Below are 19,274 nucleotides of genomic sequence, written 5' to 3' on the forward strand. Positions count from 1 at the left end.
GATGGCAAGAATACACAGAACTGTACAAAAAAGATTTTCACGACCCAGATAATCATGATGGTGTGATCACTGACCTAGAGCCAGACATCCTGGAATGTGAAGTCAAGTGGGCCTTAGAAAGCATCACTTCGAACAAAGCCAGTGAGCTTTGGAGGTGATGGAATTCCAGTTGAGCTATTCCAAATCCTGAAAGATGATGCTATGAAAGTGCTGCACTCAATATGCCAACAAATTTGGAAAACTCAGCAGTGGCCACAGGACTGGAAAAGGTCAGTTTTCATTCCAATCCCAAAGAAAGGCAATGCCAAAGAATACTCAAACTACCTCACAATTGCACTCATCTCACATGCTAGTAAAGTAATGCTCAAAATTCTCCAAGCCAGGCTTCAGCAATACATGAACCGTGAACTTCCAGATGTTCAAGCTGGTTTTAGAAAAGGCAGAGGAACCAGAGATCAAATTGCCAACATCCGCTGGATCATGGAAAAAGCAAGAGAGTTCCAGAAAAACATCTATTCCTGCTTTATTGACTATGCCAAAGGCTTTGACTGTGTGGATCACAATAAACAGTGGAAAATTCTTCAAGAGATGGCAAAACCAGACCACTTGATCTGCCTCTTGAGAAATTTGTATGCAGGTCAGGAAGCAACAGTTAGAACTGGACATGGAACAACAGACTGGTTCCAAATAGGAAAAGGAGTTCGTCAAGGCTGTATATTGTCATCCTGTTTATTTAACTTCTATGCAGAGTACATCATGAGAAATGCTGGGCTGGAAGAAACACACACTGGAATCAAGATTGCCGGGAGAAATATCAATAACCTCAGATATGCAGATGACACCACCCTTATGGCAGAAAGTGAAGAGGAACTCAAAAGCCTCTTGATGAAAGTGAAAGTGGAGAATGAAAAAGTTAGCTTAAAGCTCAACATTCAGAAAATGAAGATCATGGCATCCCGTCCCATCACTTCATGGGAAATAGATGGGGAAACAGTGGAAACAGTGTCAGATTTTATTTTTCTGGGCTCCAAAATCACTACAGATGGTGACTGCAGCCATGAAATTAAAAGACGGTTACTCCTTGGAAGGAAAGTTATGACCAACCTAGATAGCATATTCAAAAGCAGAGACATTACTTTGCCAACACAGGTCTGTCTAGTCGAGGCTATGGTTTTTCCTGTGGTCATGTATGGCTGTGAGAGTTGGACTGTGAAGAAGGCTGAGCGCCGAAGAATTGATGCTTTTGAACTGTGGTGTTTGAAAAGACTCTTGAGAGTCTCTTGGACTGCAAGGAGATCCAACCAGTCCATTCTGAAGGAGATCAGCCCTGGGATTTTTTTGGAAGGAATGATGCTAAAGCTGAAACTCCAGTACTTTGGCCACCTCATGCAAACAGTTGACTCATTGGAAAAGACTCTGATGCTGGGAGGGATTGGGGGCAGGAGGAGAAGGGGACGACAGAGAATGAGATGGCTGGATGGTATCACTGACTCGATGGACGTGAGTCTGTGTGAACTCTGGGAGTTGGTGATGGACAGGGAGGCCTGGCATGCTGCTATTCATGGGGTTGCAAAGAGTTGGCCATGACTGAGCAACTGATCTGATCTGATCTGATCTGAGTGTCATCTGTAATAATGAAAGGAATGGAGGGAATGGAGTTGACATTAGTAATTTTAGGCAAAATCCATCTTGTTTGTTTTAAAAAGTGTAAGATAGGCAAATCAGGATAGTGGTTGTCAATTTGTCCAGCATAGGCAGCTAGAGCTAGTTGCCAAGATGATGAATTTTGAAGAGAATGTTTTAATTTTTTGGAAGTTAGTGTAGTGAAAATAAGGCAGGGATCATGTCCAGTAAGTTGTTGAACAATCTCTCTTCCTTTTAGAATTATAGTGGGTATCATAGCTAAATAAGGGGTAATAGATTTTGTTTGTGAATTAGCTAAGGATATCCATTTAACTATTAAAGGAGTTTGTATAATCAACCCAGTAGGGGAATAAGGGGTAGGAAAGACAAATAACTGGAGAGGCTCTGAAGGGTCCATTTTGTCTATTTGGCAGTTTTGTACAGTTTGTTTTATAATTCTTAGTTTTTGGGTTTTTTTTTTTTTTTAGCTTCAGGAGTTAGTTGTTGGGAGCTATTAAGCTCTGGATTTCCTCTTAATAGAGAGAGTAAATGGGATAAAAAATAAGTTGGAATCCCTAACTTAGGCTGAATCTAGTTAATATCTCTAGTAATTTTTGTAAGTCATTTGAAGTTTTAAGTCTCTGTGTATTTGTCCCTTTTGTGGTTTGATTGTAGTACAAATGACTATATTTTCTAAGTACTGAAAAAGTTCAGTGTATTGTAATTTATCAGGAGTGAAATATAAGCCAACACATTCTAAACATACCTTTAGCTTTAAAAACAACTCCTGCAGGCTATCAATTTCAGGTAAGGCACATAATATATCATTCATATAATGAATGATATATGCATGAGGGAATTGTAGCATTGGATGTAAAGCCTTAGCTACAAAATTTTGACTAATAGTGGGACAGTTAAGCATACCTTAAGGTAATACTGTCCATTGAAATTTTTTATGTGGCACCTTTAAATTAATGGAAGGAACTGAAAAGGCAAATCTAAGTTGATCATCAGGATATAAAGGAATAAATAATGAAAAAACAATCTTTGAGATCAATAACAAACAAATGCCAATTTCTTGGAATCATACTAGGATTAGGTTGACCAGGCTGCAAAGCATCTATTGGAACAATAACAGCATTAACAGCTCTCATATCAGTAACCATTCTCCATTTGCCAGATTTCTTTTGTATCACAAACACTGGAGAATTCCAAGGGCTAAAGGACTCAATAATATGTCCCTTGTTAAGTTGTTCATTAACTAATTTATGTAAAGCCTCTAATTTTTCTTGTTTTAGAGGTCACTGTTCTATCCACACAGGTTGATCAGTTTTCCAATTAAGAGGTATGGGTGTGAGTGGAGGAAGATTAATAAGAGAAGTGGCCACTAGTGAAAAGGAGGTGGTTTGAAATCTTGAATAGTCAAAGGATAAATTCTTTCTTGTTGATTTTTGCCGAGTCCCAATTCTGGTATATAACCTTGATTGAACATAATTTGGTGACTATAATGATTTGGAGGAATATGTATCTCAGCATGCCATTGTTTTAAGAGATCATGACCCCATAGATTGATAGGTATATCAGCGATATAAGGTTGGATAGTGACTGGTTGCTTATTAGGCCCTGAACAAGACAATACCATAGCACTTTGTTTTAGTCCTTGTGTCTGTCTTAGACCTGCAACAGATATTGGAGCAGGCCTAGTTGGCCATGTTTTAGGCCATTGTTGAGAGCTGATGATAGAAACATAGGCTCCAGTATCTAGTAAACCTTGAAAGTGTTTGCCACTTATATTGACTTGACAAGGGGATCTGGATTCCAAAATCTTTTCATTGAGAAAAATAACAGCCTGACCTGTGCTTCCAAATCCTCCAGAGCCCCACTTTTTGTCTGAATATCCTATACCCACATAGTTCAGTTCAGTTCAGTCATGTCTGACTCTTCGCACCCTATGAATTGCAGCATGCCAGGCCTCCCTGTCCATCACCAACTCCCAGAGTCTACTCAAACCCACGTCCATCGAGTTGGTGATGCCATCCAGCCATCTCATCCTCTGTTGTCCACTTCTCCTCCTGCCCCCAATCCTTCCCAGCATTCGGGTCTTTTCCAAGGAGTCAACTCTTCTCATGAGGTGGCCAAAGTATTGGAGCTTCAGCTTCAACATCAGTCCTTCCAATGAACACCCAGGACTGATCTCCTTTAGGATGCACTGATTGGATCTTCTTGCAGTCCAAGGGACTCTCAAGAGTCTTCTCCAACACCACAGTTCAAAAGCATCAATTCTTTGGCACTCAGCTTTCTTCACAGTCCAACTCTCACATCCATACATGACTACTGGAAAAACCATAGCCTTGACTAGATGGACCTTTGTTGGCAAAGTAATGTCTCTGCTTTTCAATATGCTATCTAGGTTGGTCATAACTTTCCTTCCAAGGAGCAAGCATCTTTTAATTTCATGGCTGCAATCACAATCTGCAGTGATCTTGGAGTCCCAAAAAAATAAAATCTGACACTGTTTCCACTGTTTCTCCATCTATTTGCCATGAAGTGATGGGACCAGATGCCATGATCTTCGTTTTCTGAATGGTGAGCTTTAAGCCAACTTTTTCCACATAAGGTAGAATTAAAAGCTGAGCAATTCTATCCCCTTTAGAAACCTTCCAAGGAAGAGTGATAGAGACCATAACCTTTAATTTGCCTTCATAATCATGTTTGTAACTCTGGTATGAATTTGAATTCCCTGGGAAGTTAATCCCAATCTTCCTAACTATAATCCAACAGTCCCCTGTTGAAGTGATCCAAATATTCCTGTCAAAATAATAGTTGGTGTCTCTCCAGGAGTAACAATAATATCCTGTTTACTATTTATATCAAGGGCTGTGTTTCTTTGGGTTGCTGGGGATAATTCCATGACAGTTCAGTCAGTTCAGTTCAGTCTCTCAGGCATGTCTGACTCTTTGCAACCCCATGGACTGCAGCATTCCAGGCTTCCCTGGAATTGCAGCATGCCAGGCCTCCCTGTCCGTCACCAACTCCAGAGTCTACTCAAACCCATGTCCATTGAGATGGTGATGCCATCCAACCATCTCGCCCTTTGTTTTCCCCTTCTCCTCCCACCTACGATCTTTCCCAGCATCAGGGTCTTTTCAAATGAGTCAGCTCTTCACATCAGGTGGCCAAAGCATTGGAGTTTCAGCTTCAACATCAGTTCTTCCAATGAATATTCAGGATTGATTTCCTTTAGGATGGACTGGTTGGATCTCCTTGCAGTCCAAGGGACTCTCAAGAGTCTTCTCCAACACCACATCAATTCTTCACATCAATTCACATCCTTATGTGACTACTGGAAAAACCATAGCCTTGACTAGACAGACCTTTGTTGGCAAAGTAATGTCTCTGGTCTTTAATATGCTGTCTAGTTTGGTCATAACTTTTCTTCCAAGGAGTAAGCATCTTTTAATTCCAAGACACAGCATAGTAATTCTGACTGTTGTTGTTCCTGGCAGGAGTAGTTGGGAAAGACATTTGTGGAGTCTGAACAGGATAGGCTCCCTTGTTTCTTGGGGCTGGGAGATTTCCCCAGAGGCCATTTCCCAAAAGGGGCCATCCTTATGAAATTCAGAATGGCATTGATTTGCCCAATGGCTTCTTTTTTTTACATTTTGTGCAGAGGCCAGGGACATTTTCCTTTTGTGAATTACTCTTTTGAAAGTTCCCTTTTTTGAACTTACATTCAACTCTAGTATGTCCAGGTTTCCCACAATTAAAACAAGAATCGGAGAGTTTAAGGAAGTCATAATCCAGCCATAGCCTGAGCTAATAAATCAGCTTTAAAGGATTTGGTTCTGTTGGGGAAGTTTGTAATTTCCTCGGTTCTGTCTCTCCACAGCAAAAATTTGAAGCTACAGACGGCCCAGTGTTATAGCTCAGTTTTATTGGCAAGCAAAGGAAAATACATCCTTGAGGCATGAGGGAGGGCCGACCCAAAAGATGCAAAGAGGAGAGAACCATCCTCCCACCCCCCACCCCCACCTTCCGCCCAACACACACACCACCACCACCACCCGGGCACCCACCCCACCCCACCCCCACCCCAGCTCAATTTTGGCTCCTCTTTTTATGTTTTTTCTTCTCCCCCTGACCCTGCCCTATGTAAATTGGGCTAGCCAAGAAGGGTGTTTGTGTTGCATCAGGTCTACACTCAGGTCCTCGGACCTTCCTTTGTTCTATTTTTGCAGGCTTTTCCCGTCTTTGTCTTTTAGCCACCACCATTCTGGACTCCTTTTTCCTATTCTAACTACTTAACAGTTCTTACTCCCTGGCATAGTTTAACATAATCATTCAAACTAGCTTTTCCTTTGAAAGGGTTCATTACTTTCTTGTAATCAGTGTTAGAATTATCATAAACCAACAATTGTAATATGACATCTGCCACCTCAGCATTTGTAACTTGCTGGCAGTTTGCCTCTCATAATTGGGCAATAAATTCAGTATAGGGTTCCTTAGGACCCTGGACAATTTTTTGAAAGGAAACAGAAGTCTTGCTTTTTTACTCCATTTTTTCCCAGGCCCTTAAGCAATATCTTCGCAATTTTTCTATGGCTTGATCATTCATACGTATTTAATCTTGCACTCTCCCCCATGGACCTATCCCCACAGTTTTTCCAACAAAATAGGGATATTATGAGTCTGATTATGTGCAGTCAAAGTCTCAGCATGGTCTTGCCACCAAGTTCTAAATTGAAGAAATTCCCCTGGGGCTAATGTCATGGTCTGGGTGCATGTTGGAAAAGAATTGCCAGACATGAGACAGAATGAGAGGGAAATAAAGTTTATCAGAATGGTAGATGCTGTTAGAACAGTGGGCCAGCTCAAGGGAGAACCAACGTTGAATGGGAGTCCTTAGTCCACTTTTATACCCAGGGTAGGAGGAATGGGATAGGGGTCTTGTGGGTCATTTGCTGATTGGATGAGGCATGTATACTTGGTGGGAGGGGAAGAGTAAGGCAAATACCTCTTCCATATGAGGTAGGAGGGGAGACAGATTATACTGTTCCATTAATAGTTACAACATGGGGGAAGGAAGGGCACAAGGGTCTGGTTTTTCCATTCCTGCATTCCAAGACCCTCCTTGGTTATCTGCTCTTTCGTCCTTTCATCACCACAGCTAAGACTGTTTTTGCTAATGTCGATCAATCTGCTGGAATGAGGTGATTGGCCTCTGCCACACCCTAAACTATTCCCACCATAAATGGGAAATTTACACCATAATATTGTACTGCTTGTTTTAATTTCTTTGGGATTTTAAAAGGAAAAGGTTCATGAACAGCCTCATAGACTCCATTAGGGTTGTTCGGATTCACACCAGGAGTTACCCTCTCATGAATAGGCACGGGCAAGGCAGTATGAAAAGCCTCTAAATTTCCTTCCTGTTGTGCTTGTAAAATTCCTTTGTGTATGGATGAAAGATGAGGCGTGGGCATAGACTCTCGACTGAAGATGTTTTCTCCAGAAGCAGGTTGTGGGAGTGGAGGATGGGGAAGGAGGCAGAGAAAAAAATCCCTCATCATCCTCCTGGGGAGCCAAGGGGGCGGGTTTTGCAGATGGCTTGCCCTTTCCCTCAGACTCCACGTATTCTGGACTTTGAAATTCTTTCTAAAGAGTCATCATCACTTTCATCAAAAGAATCAGAAGTCTGCAAAAGTTCCAGTACTGATTTAATTAAGGCCCATGTAGTTCAAATAGAAAAAGGGAACGGAGTTCTTTTTGTATGTTCTTTCTTTAACCCGGCTCCAACCTTTTCCCAGACTTTTAGACCTAAGGTCCCTATTGACGGGAACCAGCAGCAATATTTATCCACTGCTTACAATTCTAATAATCACCCTTCACTAATAGAAGCTCCTCTCGCTTTCAAGGGCTGTCTTAATAAATAAATATAGGTGCAATAGTGTTCTGTACGCTCCACATTTCCCACTTCAACCCTGATTAAATGCCTGAAGGACGTACAAGTGGGAATTTTCAGAGGCCTCTCAACTGTCCCAGGTTCTGTGTCGCTGTAGTTTCACTTTTGCTCATAGCGGTCTTTCGCTCCAGCCCCAGGTTGGGCTCCAATTGTTGCTCTAATGGTCTGGGAGCCAGCGATGAGAATAAAGAAAAAACACAAAATCTGGTGCAATGCGTCAGGGGACCTGTAGCCTCTATTGAACTGAAATGCATGTAGGGTAAGGGAGGTAGAGAAGGCGAGATTCGGAAAAAGAATGAGACTGGCACTTGACAGGAACAGATCACCTTTAATGAGGTGAGAAGAGGCAGCAATCAGATTAGTGAGCTGCAGCACTAACCCAAGAAAAGAGTAAGTATACATAGGCATATTTGTGGAACTCTGCTGTCTTAAGGGGGCCTGTTCTTCTCCAAGGTTGTTTGGAGTAGTTATCTCTTAAAAGGGCTGGGGCAAGGAATTCTGGAGATCGCCAGGGGCTGGGACCCTCTGGGAGCTGGGCTTAATCAACCTTAATGTCATTTTTTTCCTTCCGGTGAGAGAGTTCTTTGTTTTGCATAGAATGGTGGGGAGGACCCGAGGGGAGTTTTAACTCCAGGCTATTTTGAGCTGTTTAACTTTCCTTCAGTGCAAAGTCCACTCTGAGTCCAGTTTTTATTCCTAATTGCAGACTACAAGAGTTTCTTTGGCTTTATCTTTCTCAACACTTGTTGTTTTAATGATGTACTACTAAATGTCATGGACTATAGTGACATAGTCCTGAACTCCTTGTTTTTACCCCTGGCCATTCCCTTCTGGGTGAGTCCTGGGAACAATCAGCAAGTGTCTAGGCAGCATTCATGCCTGACACCAGCCCAGCATTCCAAGGTCCGTGCTTTCGTGACCCCAGTCATACTCCCTGCTGGGTCTGGCCTTGGGATTTGTAATAAGGTGATTATTCTTAAGAAAAACATGAAAGATAATCATTAACATAGTTTCTTAATATATGCTGTTTTTCTGTGGAATTTCTCAAGGTTGTGAAAGTACATTATTAGGAATTTCCACTACAGATCAGATCAGATCAGTCGCTCAGTCGTATCTGTCTCTTTGCAACCCATGAATCGCAGCACGCCAGGCCTCACTGTCCATCACCAACTCCTGGAGTTCACTCAGACTCACGTCCATCGAGTCAGTGATGCCATCCAGCCATCTCATCCTCTGTCGTCCCCTTCACCTCCTCCCCGCAATCCCTCCCAGGATCAGAGCCTTTTCCAATGAGTCAACTCTTCGCATGAGGTGATCAAAGTACTGGAGTTTCAGCTTTAGCATCATTCCTTCCAAAGAAATCCCAGGGCTGATCTCCTTCAGAATGGACTGGTTGGATCTCCTTGCAATCCAAGAGACTCTCAAGAGTCTTCTCCAACACCATAGTTCAAAAGCATCAATTCTTTGGCGCTCAGCCTTCTTCACAGTCCAACTCTCACAGCCATACATGACCACAGGAAAAACCATAGCCTTGACTAGATGGACCTTTGTTGGCAAAGTAATGTCTCTGCTTTTGAATATGCTATCTAGGTTGGTCATAACTTTCCTTCCAAGGAGTAAGCGTCTTAATTTCATGGCTGCAGCCACCATCTGTAGTGATTTTGGAGCCCAGAAAAATAAAGTCTGACACTGTTTCCACTGTTTCCCCATCTATTTCCCATGAAGTGGTGGGACCGGATGCCATGATCTTCGTTTTCTGAATATTGAGCTTTAAGCCAACTTTTTCACTCTCCACTTTCACTTTCATCAAGAGGCTTTTGAGTTCCTCTTCACTTTCTGCCATAAGGGTGGTGTTATCTGCATATCTGAGGTTATTGATATTTCTCCCGGCAATCTTGATTCCAGCTTGTGTTTCTTCCAGTCCAGCGTTTCTCATGATGTACTCTGCATAGAAGTTAAATAAACAGGATGACAATATACAGCCTTGACGTACTCCTTTTCCTATTTGGAACCAGCCTGTTGTTCCATGTCCAGTTCTAACTTGCTTCCTGACCTGCATACAAATTTCTCAAGAGACAGATCAGGTGTTCTGGTGTTCCCATCTCTTTCAGAATTTTCCACAGTTTATTGTGATCCACACAGTCAAAGGCTTTGGCATAGTCAATAAAGCAGAAATAGATGTTTTTCTGGAACTCTCTTGCTTTTTCCATGATCCAGCGGATGTTGGCAATTTGATCTCTGGTTCCTCTGCCTTTTCTAAAACCAGCTTGAACATCTGGAAGTTCACACTTCACATATTACTGATGCCTGGCTTAGAGAATTTTGAGCATTACTTTACTAGCATGTGAGATGAGTGCAATTGTGTGGTAGTTTGAGTATTCTTTGGCATTGCCTTTCTTTGGGATTGGAATGAAAACTGACCTTTTCCAGTCCGGGGCCACTGCTGAGTTTTCCAAATTTGTTGGCATATTGAGTGCAGCACTTTCATAGCATCATCTTTCAGGATTTGGAATAGCTCAACTGGAATTCCATCACCGCCACTAGCTTTGTTCGAAGTGATGCTTTCTAAGGCCCACTTGACTTCACATTCCAGGATGTCTGGCTCTAGGTCAGTGATCACACCATCATGATTATCTGGGTCATGAAGATCTTTTTTGTACAGTTCTTCTGTGTATTCTTGCCATCTCTTCTTAATATCTTCTGCTTCTGTTAGGTCCATACCATTTCTGTCCTTTATCGAGCTCATCTTTGCATGAAATATTCCTTTGGTATCTCTGATTTTCTTGAAGAGATCCCTAGTCTTTCGCATTCTGTTGTTTTCCTCTATTTCTTTGCATTGATCGCTGAAGAAAGCTTTCTTATCTCTTCTTGCTAGTCTTTGAAACTCTGCATTCAGATGTTTATATCTTTCCTTTTCTCCTTTGCTTTTTGCTTCTCTTCTTTTCACAGCTATTTGTAAGACCTCCCCAGACAGCCATTTTGCTTTTTTGCATTTCTTTTCTATGGGAATGGTCTTGATCCCTGTCTCCTGTACAATGTCACGAACCTCAGTCCATAGTTCATCAGGCACTCTATCTATCAGATCTAGGCCCTTAAATCTATTTCTCACTTCCACTGTATAATCATAAGGGATTTGATTTAGGTCATACCTGAATGGTCTAGTGGTTTTCCCTACTTTCTTCAATTTCAGTCTGAATTTGGCGATGGTCAAATTCATGGTCTGAGTTCATGGTCTGAGCCACCATCAGCTCCTGGTCTTGTTTTTGCTGACTGTATAGAGCTTCTCCATCTTTCGCTGCAAAGAATATAATCAATCAATTCCACTAATAGTGCACAAGGTCTCTGACTTGTCCATATTCCTACAAACAACTGTTCTGTTTAAGTGGAGTCATCCTAATGGACATGAATTGCTATCTCTTCATGGTTTTGATTTACAGTTTTCTGATGATGAGTTATGTCTCCACCAGAGAGCAGAAAAGGAGGGAACATTCTCCAACTTGTGTTATGAAGCCAGCAAAACTATAATACCAAAATCTGATAAGCACATCACAGGGGGAAAAAAAGGAAAATTACAAACCAATCTTGCTCACAAAAATATATGCAAATATTTTAAGCAAAATAAATTGAGCATAATATAGGACAGATAATATATCAAGACTAAGTAGATTTATTCAGGAATGCAAAATTGGTTTAGCATTTGAAAATCAATGTATTTTAGTACATTAGCAAAGATCTTGATAGATGCAAAAAAGCATATGATAAAACTCAAATTGCAATATGATAAAAATTCTGAGCAAAATATGAATTAAAAGGAACTTCCTTATTCTGATGAAGCATATCTATACGTCAGCCTTCAGTGAACATCATACTTATTTACTGAGATTGACAATAAGGCAAGAATAGTAATAAAAACACAATTCTTCTTCAACATTTACTGAAAGCTCTAGCTAATGCAAGGAGAGAAAAAGAAGAAATAAAATCTTTCAGTATTTGAAAGGAAGAAATAAAGCTTTTACTCCCAGATGACATATATCTAGAACATCTAGAAGAATCTTCAAATTATTAAAACTAATAAATAAATTTAGATATATCACTGGTACAGGACCATTAAAAAATTATATTTCTATATACCAGTGACAAACAAAATCCGTTTTTTCTATGATCTGTTGGATCATAGAAAAAAGCAAGAGAATTCCAGAAAAACATTTACTTCTGCTTCATTGACTACACTAAAGCCTTTGATTGTGTGGATCACAACAAACTGTTGAAAATTCTTAAAGAGATGGGAATACCAGACCACCTGACCTGCCTCCTGAGAAATCTGTATGCAGGTCAAGAAGCAAGAATTAGAACCAGACATGAAACAATGGACTGATTCCAAATTGGGAAAGGATTAGGTCAGAGCTGTATATTGTCACCCTGCTTATTTAACTTCTACGCACAGTACATCATGTGAAATGCAGGGCTGGATAAAGCAGAAACTGGAATCAAGTTTGCCGGGAGAAATATCAATAGCCTCAGGTATGCAGATGACACCATCCTTATGGCAGAAATCGAAGAAGAACTAAAGAGCCTCTTGATGAAAGTGAAAGAGGAGAGTGAAAAATCTGGCTTAAAACTCAGCATTCTGAGTTTTAGAACTTAGAAAACTAAGATCATGGCATCCGGTCCCATCACTTCATGGAAAATAAATGGGGAAACAATGGAAACAGTGACAGACTTCATTTTCTTGGGCTTCAAAATCACTGGATGATGACTGTAGCCATGAAATTAAAAGACACTTACTGCTTGGAAGAAAAGCTATGACAAACCTTCAGTTCAGTTCAGTTCAGTCACTCAGTCATGTCCGACTCTTTTCGACCCCATGAATTGCAGCATGTCAGGCCTCCCTGTCCATCACCAACTCTGGGAGTTTACTCAAACTCATGTCATGGAGTCGGTGATGCCATCCAGCCATCTCATCCTCTGTCGTCCCCTTCTCCTCCTGCTAGTGAGCATATTAAAAACCAGAGACGTTACTTTGCCTATAAAGGTCAAATCGAAGGTTTTTCCAGTAGTGATGTATGGATGTGAGAGTTGGACCACAAAGAAAGCATAGCATCGAAGAATTGATGCTTTTGAACCGTGATGTTGGAGAGGACTCTTGAGAGTCCCTCGGACTGCAAAGGGATCCAACCAGTCCATCCTAAAGGACATCAGTCCTGGGTGTTCATTGGAAAGACTGATGCTGAAGCTGAAGCTCCAATACTTTGGCCACTGGACGTTAAGAGCTGACTCATTTGAAAAAACCCTAATGCTGAGAGAGATTGAAGGCAGGAGAAGTGGATGACAGAGAATGAGATGATTGGATGGCATCACCATCTTAATGGACATGAGTTTGAGCAAGCCCTGGGATTTGGTGAGGGACAGAGAAGCCTGGCGTGCTGCAGTCTATGAGGTCTCAAAGAGTCAGACATGACTGAGTGACTGAACTGAACTGAAACTTAATAGATAATACTTTTTTGAATTTTGTTATAGTTATTGCTATGGATTGAATTGTGTTCCCCCAATTCATTTTGATTTCTAACGTCCAGTGTGACTGTATTTGGAGTAAAGAAGTAATAACAAATGAATTCACAGGGGTGGGGCCCTAAATGATAGGATTAGTGTTCTTATAAAAGGAAACCCTGGAGAGTTCACTGTTTCTCTCCACCTTGTGAGGACATAGAGAGAAAGTGGCCAGCTAAGCCAGGAGAATGGACATCCCAGATGGCCCAGTGGTAAAGAATTTGCCCACCAAGCAGGAGACTTGGCTTTGATTCCTGAATCAGGAAGATCCCCTGGAGAAGGAAATGGCAACCTGCTCCAGTGTTCTTGCCTGGGAAATCCAATGGTCAGAGGAGTGTGGTTGGCTATAGTCCATGGGGTCGCAAAGAGTTGTAAATGACTTAGCAACTAAACAGCAATAGTAGCCAGTCAGGAAAAGGGCTCTCACTGTTGGAACCGAATCAGTAGGCACCTTGATCTTAAACTTGCCAGCCTCCAGCACTGTGGGAAATAAATGTCTGTTATTTAAGCCATCCCATCTGTTGTATTTTGTTAGGGTAGCCCAAGCTAAGATGAGCAGTAAACTGTTTGCTTAGATGAACATTTGGCTGGTTCCACAGGTCTTTCACAAGAAATAGTTTATACTACAATAGTCTGTTTCATCAATATTGCCTATGGTGAGAAAGTCAACCTTGTATTTGATTATTAAAGAGAAAATTCGCATCGCCTGTAGACTAACATCCACAGGAAATTATAGTAAACCTAGAATTAACTACACTTGCATCTCTTTGTTCTTTTTATCCATCTTCTCAATTTGTTGTTTAAATTTTTAAAAATTCCTTTTGAAGAAAACTTTACTATTTTTAGCATGATGGTAACAATAATTCAAGCAGGCAGATTTAGGTTTGACTCTCAGCTTTGCTTCTTTTCTAGCTATGTGATTTCTGAAAAGTTACTTCATCCATCTGAACCCCAATTTAACTGTAGAATGGAGAAAGTCATAACTACCTTAAAATGATGTTATGAGGACTCAGTGAGATGACAGTTGTTCAAAGTGACTGACACATGGAAAATGCTCAGCAAGTTTTAGTTCCCTTCCCTGGCCATCCATTGCTTCCACCAGAAATAGAAAGGTGCTGCTACCTGTACCTCAATAATACCATGCACTGATAATTAGGGGTTTGAGCACAGTCTCTTCCATTAGAATTTTGCTGCTCTAATTTGGAATATCTACATCTTCCTATCTAAAGAAAGTCTTTGGTGATAAAGCTGACAGCTCAATGACTGTTTTTTAAAAATAAGGTATAAATATAAAAATTAGTCAAAGGGTTTCCCTGGTGGCTCAGTTGGTAAAGAATCTGCCAGCAATATGGAAAACCTAGCTTCAATCCCTGGGTCAGGAGGACCCCCTAAGGGAATGGCTACCCACTCCAGTATTCTTGCCTGGAAAATTCTATGGACAGAGGAGCCTGGTGGGATATAGTCCATGGGATTGTGAAAGTTGGACATGACTGAGCAACTAACACACACACACACACACACACACCTAACGGATTATTTCTACTGGAAGAACCCTTACCTTCCTCCCCTCTACACACATACCTCAAAATCTTCTTGTACAAGGCTAGGAAATTATCTAAAAACACAATTTTGATCCTTTTACTTAACACTGAGAATGTTCAAAGCGCCCTTCCTTTGAAAAAGAAAATGCAAATTCTAATATGGCATTTGAAGTAATACATAATTAGACTTTATTACTTTTCAATATGGACTTCCCTGGTAGCTCAAACAGAAATAGATCTGCCTACAACGCAGGAGACTTGGGTTCCATTCCTGGGTGGGAAAGATCCCCTGGAGGAGGAAATAGCAACCCACTACAGTATTCTTGCCTGGAGAATCTCATGGACAGAGGAGCCTGGAGGTTACAGTCCATGGGGTCGCAAAGCACTGGATGTGACTGAGGGACAAACAGACACATGCACACTTTTCAATATTCCTTCTCAAAATTTTATGCTTTCACAAATTTTACATCCAATCAAAACATGCCCTACATTGTCCCAACCTGTTCAAGGCATTCCTCCTTTGCAAATTATACTTTCTCCATGTGTGTACTTGTCAAAATATATAAGGTCTGGTTAAAAGTCATCTCCATGACTTTTCCCAATCATTCTGGATGGATTTATCTGATAACTCCTTTTTATGCTTCTAATGCAGGATTTGTTAAAGTTTTCCCTACACAATCTTCTGGCCTTTAAGTTCCTTTAGGAATCTAGTTCATCACAGTATTTTTGCACCTGTCTCAAACTGAGCAATGAGTTGGCTGAACTGAATTTTTATTTTTTAAAATATAAATTTATTTATTTTAATTGGAGGTTAATTACTTTACAATATTGTATTGGTTTTGCCACACATCAACATGAATCTGCCACAGGTATACACGTGTTCCCCATCCTGAAACCCCCTCCCTCGTCCCTCCCCGTACCATCCCTCTGGGTCATCCCAGTGCACCAGCCCCAAGCATCCAGTATCATGCATCGAACCTGGACTGGCGATTCATTTCATATATGATATTATACATGTTTCAATGCCATTCTCCCAAATCATCCCACCCTCTCCCTCTCCCACAGAGTCCAGAAGACTGTTCTATACATCTGTGTCTCTTTTGCTGTCTCACATAGGGAGTTATCGTTACCATCTTTCTAAATTCCATATATATGCGTTAGTATACTGTATTGGTGTTTTTCTTTCTGGCTTACTTCACTCTGTATAATAGGCTCCAGTTTCATCCACCTCATTAGAACTGATTCAAATGTATTCTTTTTAATGGCTGCATAATACTCCATTGTGTATACGTACCACAGTTTTCTTATCCATTCATCTGCTGATGGACATCTAGGTTGCTTCCATGTCCTGGCTATTATAAACAGTGCTGCAATGAACATTGGGGTACACGTGTCTCTTTGAATTCTGGTTTCCTCAATGTGTATGCCCAGCAGTGGGATTGCTGGATCATAAGGCAGTTCTATTTCCAGTTTTTTAAGGAATCTCCACACTGTTCTCCATAGTGGCTGTACTAGTTTGCATTCCCACCAACAGTGTAAGAGAGTTCCCTTTTATCCACACCCTCTCCAGCATTTATTGCTTGTAGACTTTTGGATCACAGCCATTCTGACTGGCGTGAAATGGTACCTCATTGTGGTTTTGATTTGCATTTCTCTGATAATGAGTGATGTTGAGCATATTTCATGTGTTTGTTAGCCATCTGTATGTCTTCTTTGGAGAAATGTCTGTTTAGTTCGTTGACCCATTTTTTGATTGGGTTCTTTATTTTTTTGGAATTGAGTTGCAGGAGTTGCTTGTATATTTTTGAGATTAGTTCTTTGTCAGTTGCTTCATTTGTTATTATTTTCTCCCATTCTGAAGGCTGTCTTTTCATCTTGCTTATAGTTTCCTTTGTTGTGCAGAAGCTTTTAATTTTAATTAGGTCCCATTGGTTTATTTTGGTTTTTATTTCCAATATTCTGGGAGGTGGGTCATAGAGGATCCTGCTGTGATGTATATTGGAGAGTGTTTTGCCTATGTTTCCCTCTAAGAGTTTTATAGTTTCTGGTCTTACGTTTAGATCTTTAATCCATTTTGAGTTTATTTTTGTGTATGGTGTTAGAAAGTGTTCTAGTTTCATTCTTTTACAAGTGGTTCATCAGTTTTCCCAGCACCACTTGTTAAAGAGATTGTCTTTTCTCCATTGTATATTACTGCCTCCTTTGTCAAAGATAAGGTGTCCATAGGTGCGTGGATTTATCTATTTTGTTCCATTGATCTATATTTCTGTCTTGGTGCCAGTACCATACTGTCTTGATGACTGTGGCTTTGTAGTAGAGCCTGAAGTCAGGCAGGTTGATTCCTCCAGTTCCATTCTTCTTTCTCAAAATTTCTTTGGCTATTCGAGGTTTTTTGTATTTCCATACAAATTGTGAAATTAATTGTTCTAGCTCTGTGAAGAATACCATTGGTAGCTTGATAGGGATTGCATTGAATCTATAAATTGCTTTGTGCCGGGAGCTGGTGAGGCATTCCACTCATGACAAAGGTCATGAGGAAGGAGGCTCGGCATACGCAAAGGCGGGATCGAGCCTCAGGAGTCCGCCCGGATATTCTCGAGCATCTACCCCCCAAAAAACCAGAGTCTGCCTACTTTATTGCTTTGTGCTCTCACCTCTGACTTTACTGGGGGCTGTCCCCTACCACCATCTCGCTCTCTCTGTCAAAGAGTTAACTTACAGCTCCAATTAATAAAGTTCCTGGGCAATTAGGAATGTTTAAATCCAAACCCCTCAGATGGCTCTCTAACTCGCCTGACAAGTTTACCCGGACTCCTACAGCTATGCATACGATTGTTTACAGTGTCCCAGCCTTGAGAGGCATGGGAAGCTTAAGATATTCAAATAGCTTAGAGCCTCTCAGAGAGTTAAAAACTGTCAGAATAAGACTAGTAAAGGATTTCATTGATGAGCCAATGCTTGTTGCCAAGTTTTCACATCCCCTAAATTGTATCCTTGAATGTGTATTAATTAATAGTTGGTATGTAGAAAAAATAAGTAGTGGCCTTGGTGTTAGTAACTTTAGACCCTTAAGGTAATAAATTCTTTCCTTTGTTGTAAACCCATTACACATCCACCCTATAGGAATGCAATTTTATCTTTGGAAGATGGCACCAAACCTTAAAATAATTACTCTTAGAGAAAATAAGTCTTTGTTGATAAGTCCTTGTCAAGAGTCATAAAATGTTAGTAGGCCTTCTGGCCAGAAGATGATGTAAATCACCTAAACCATTTGTATACGATAAATTTGCAGGAAAGAAACCCTGGTTTTTGATAAGAATCAAAGACTGCTGACTTTGCATCCCCTATTATCGTCTATGTGTAACTTAGGGTATATAAGCCCCTATTGAAAATAAAGCTACGGGCCTTGCTCACCAACGCTTGGTCTCCCCATGTCATTCTTGCCTTTAAATTCTGGCTGAAGTCTCCATCTGGAGCACGGAACCCACCATGCTTACTAATTATGCCTGGGCTTCTAAGACCCACTTGAGCAGGTGTCTAGGGTGGGGCACCTTCCGCTATTCGAGAGGGCGCCTGCGGCCTACGTAAGTGGTGCAAACTTCTTGTCTTGAAGTTTTATTGGTCTCCCGCGTAAACCAAGCTACTCAGCCTCTTTTCTCCACTGAATTTTCCTACTGAGCTATCCTCATTCTGTTATTCTTTATATCTCTAATTAGAATATAAATAGTCACCTAGGCCGTCTCTCCTTCGAATACCCTGGATCAGCCGGGACTGGACCCCAGCAGCTTTGGGTAGTATACTCATTTTCACTATATTGATTCTTCCAATCCATGAACATGGTATATTTCTCCATCTATTAGTGTCCTCTTTGATTTCTTTCACCAGGGTTTTATAGTTTTCTATATATAGGTCTTTAGTTTCTTTAGGTAGATATATTCCTAAGTATTTTATTCTTTTCATTGCAATGGTGAATGGAATTGTTTCCTTAATTTCTCTTTCTATTTTCTCATTATTAGTGTATAGGAATGCAAGGGATTTCTGTGTTGATTTTGTATTCTGCAACTTTACTATATTCATTGATTAGTTCTAGTAATTTTCTGGTGGAGTCTTTAGGCTTTTCTATGTAGAGGATCATGTCAGCTGCAAACAGTGAGAGTTTTACTTCTTCTTTTCCAATTTGGATTCCTTTTATTTCTTTTTCTGCTCTGATTGCTGTGGCCAAAACTTCCAAAACTATGTTGAATAGAAATGGTGAAAGTGGGCACCCTTGTCTTGTTCCTGACTTTAGGGGAAACGCTTTCAATTTTTCACCATTGAGGATAATGTTTGCTGTGGGTTTGTCATATATAGCTTTTATTATGTTGAGGTATGTTCCTTCTATTCCTGCTTTCTGGAGAGTTTTTTTTATCATAAAACGATGTTGAATTTTGTCAAAGGCTTTCTCTGCATCTATTGAGATAATTATATGGCTTTTATTTTTCAATTTGTTAATGTGGTATATTACATTGGTTGATTTGCAGATATTTAAGAATCCTTGCATTCCTTGGATAAAGCCCACTTGGTCATGGTGTATGATCTTTTTAATGTGTTGTTGGATTCTG

At 40.6% G+C, this 19,274-nt stretch overlaps 1 protein-coding gene across 1 annotated transcript in view; it reads left to right on the forward strand.

Moving 5' to 3' along the window:
- Positions 1-19,274, forward strand: part of LOC102269619 (all-trans-retinol dehydrogenase [NAD(+)] ADH7) — a 94,207-nt gene that overhangs the window by 46,462 nt on the left and 28,471 nt on the right.

The sequence above is a fragment of the Bos mutus genome, chromosome 6 (genome assembly GCF_027580195.1).
Source record: "Bos mutus isolate GX-2022 chromosome 6, NWIPB_WYAK_1.1, whole genome shotgun sequence".
NCBI classification, from domain to species: domain Eukaryota; kingdom Metazoa; phylum Chordata; class Mammalia; order Artiodactyla; family Bovidae; genus Bos; species Bos mutus.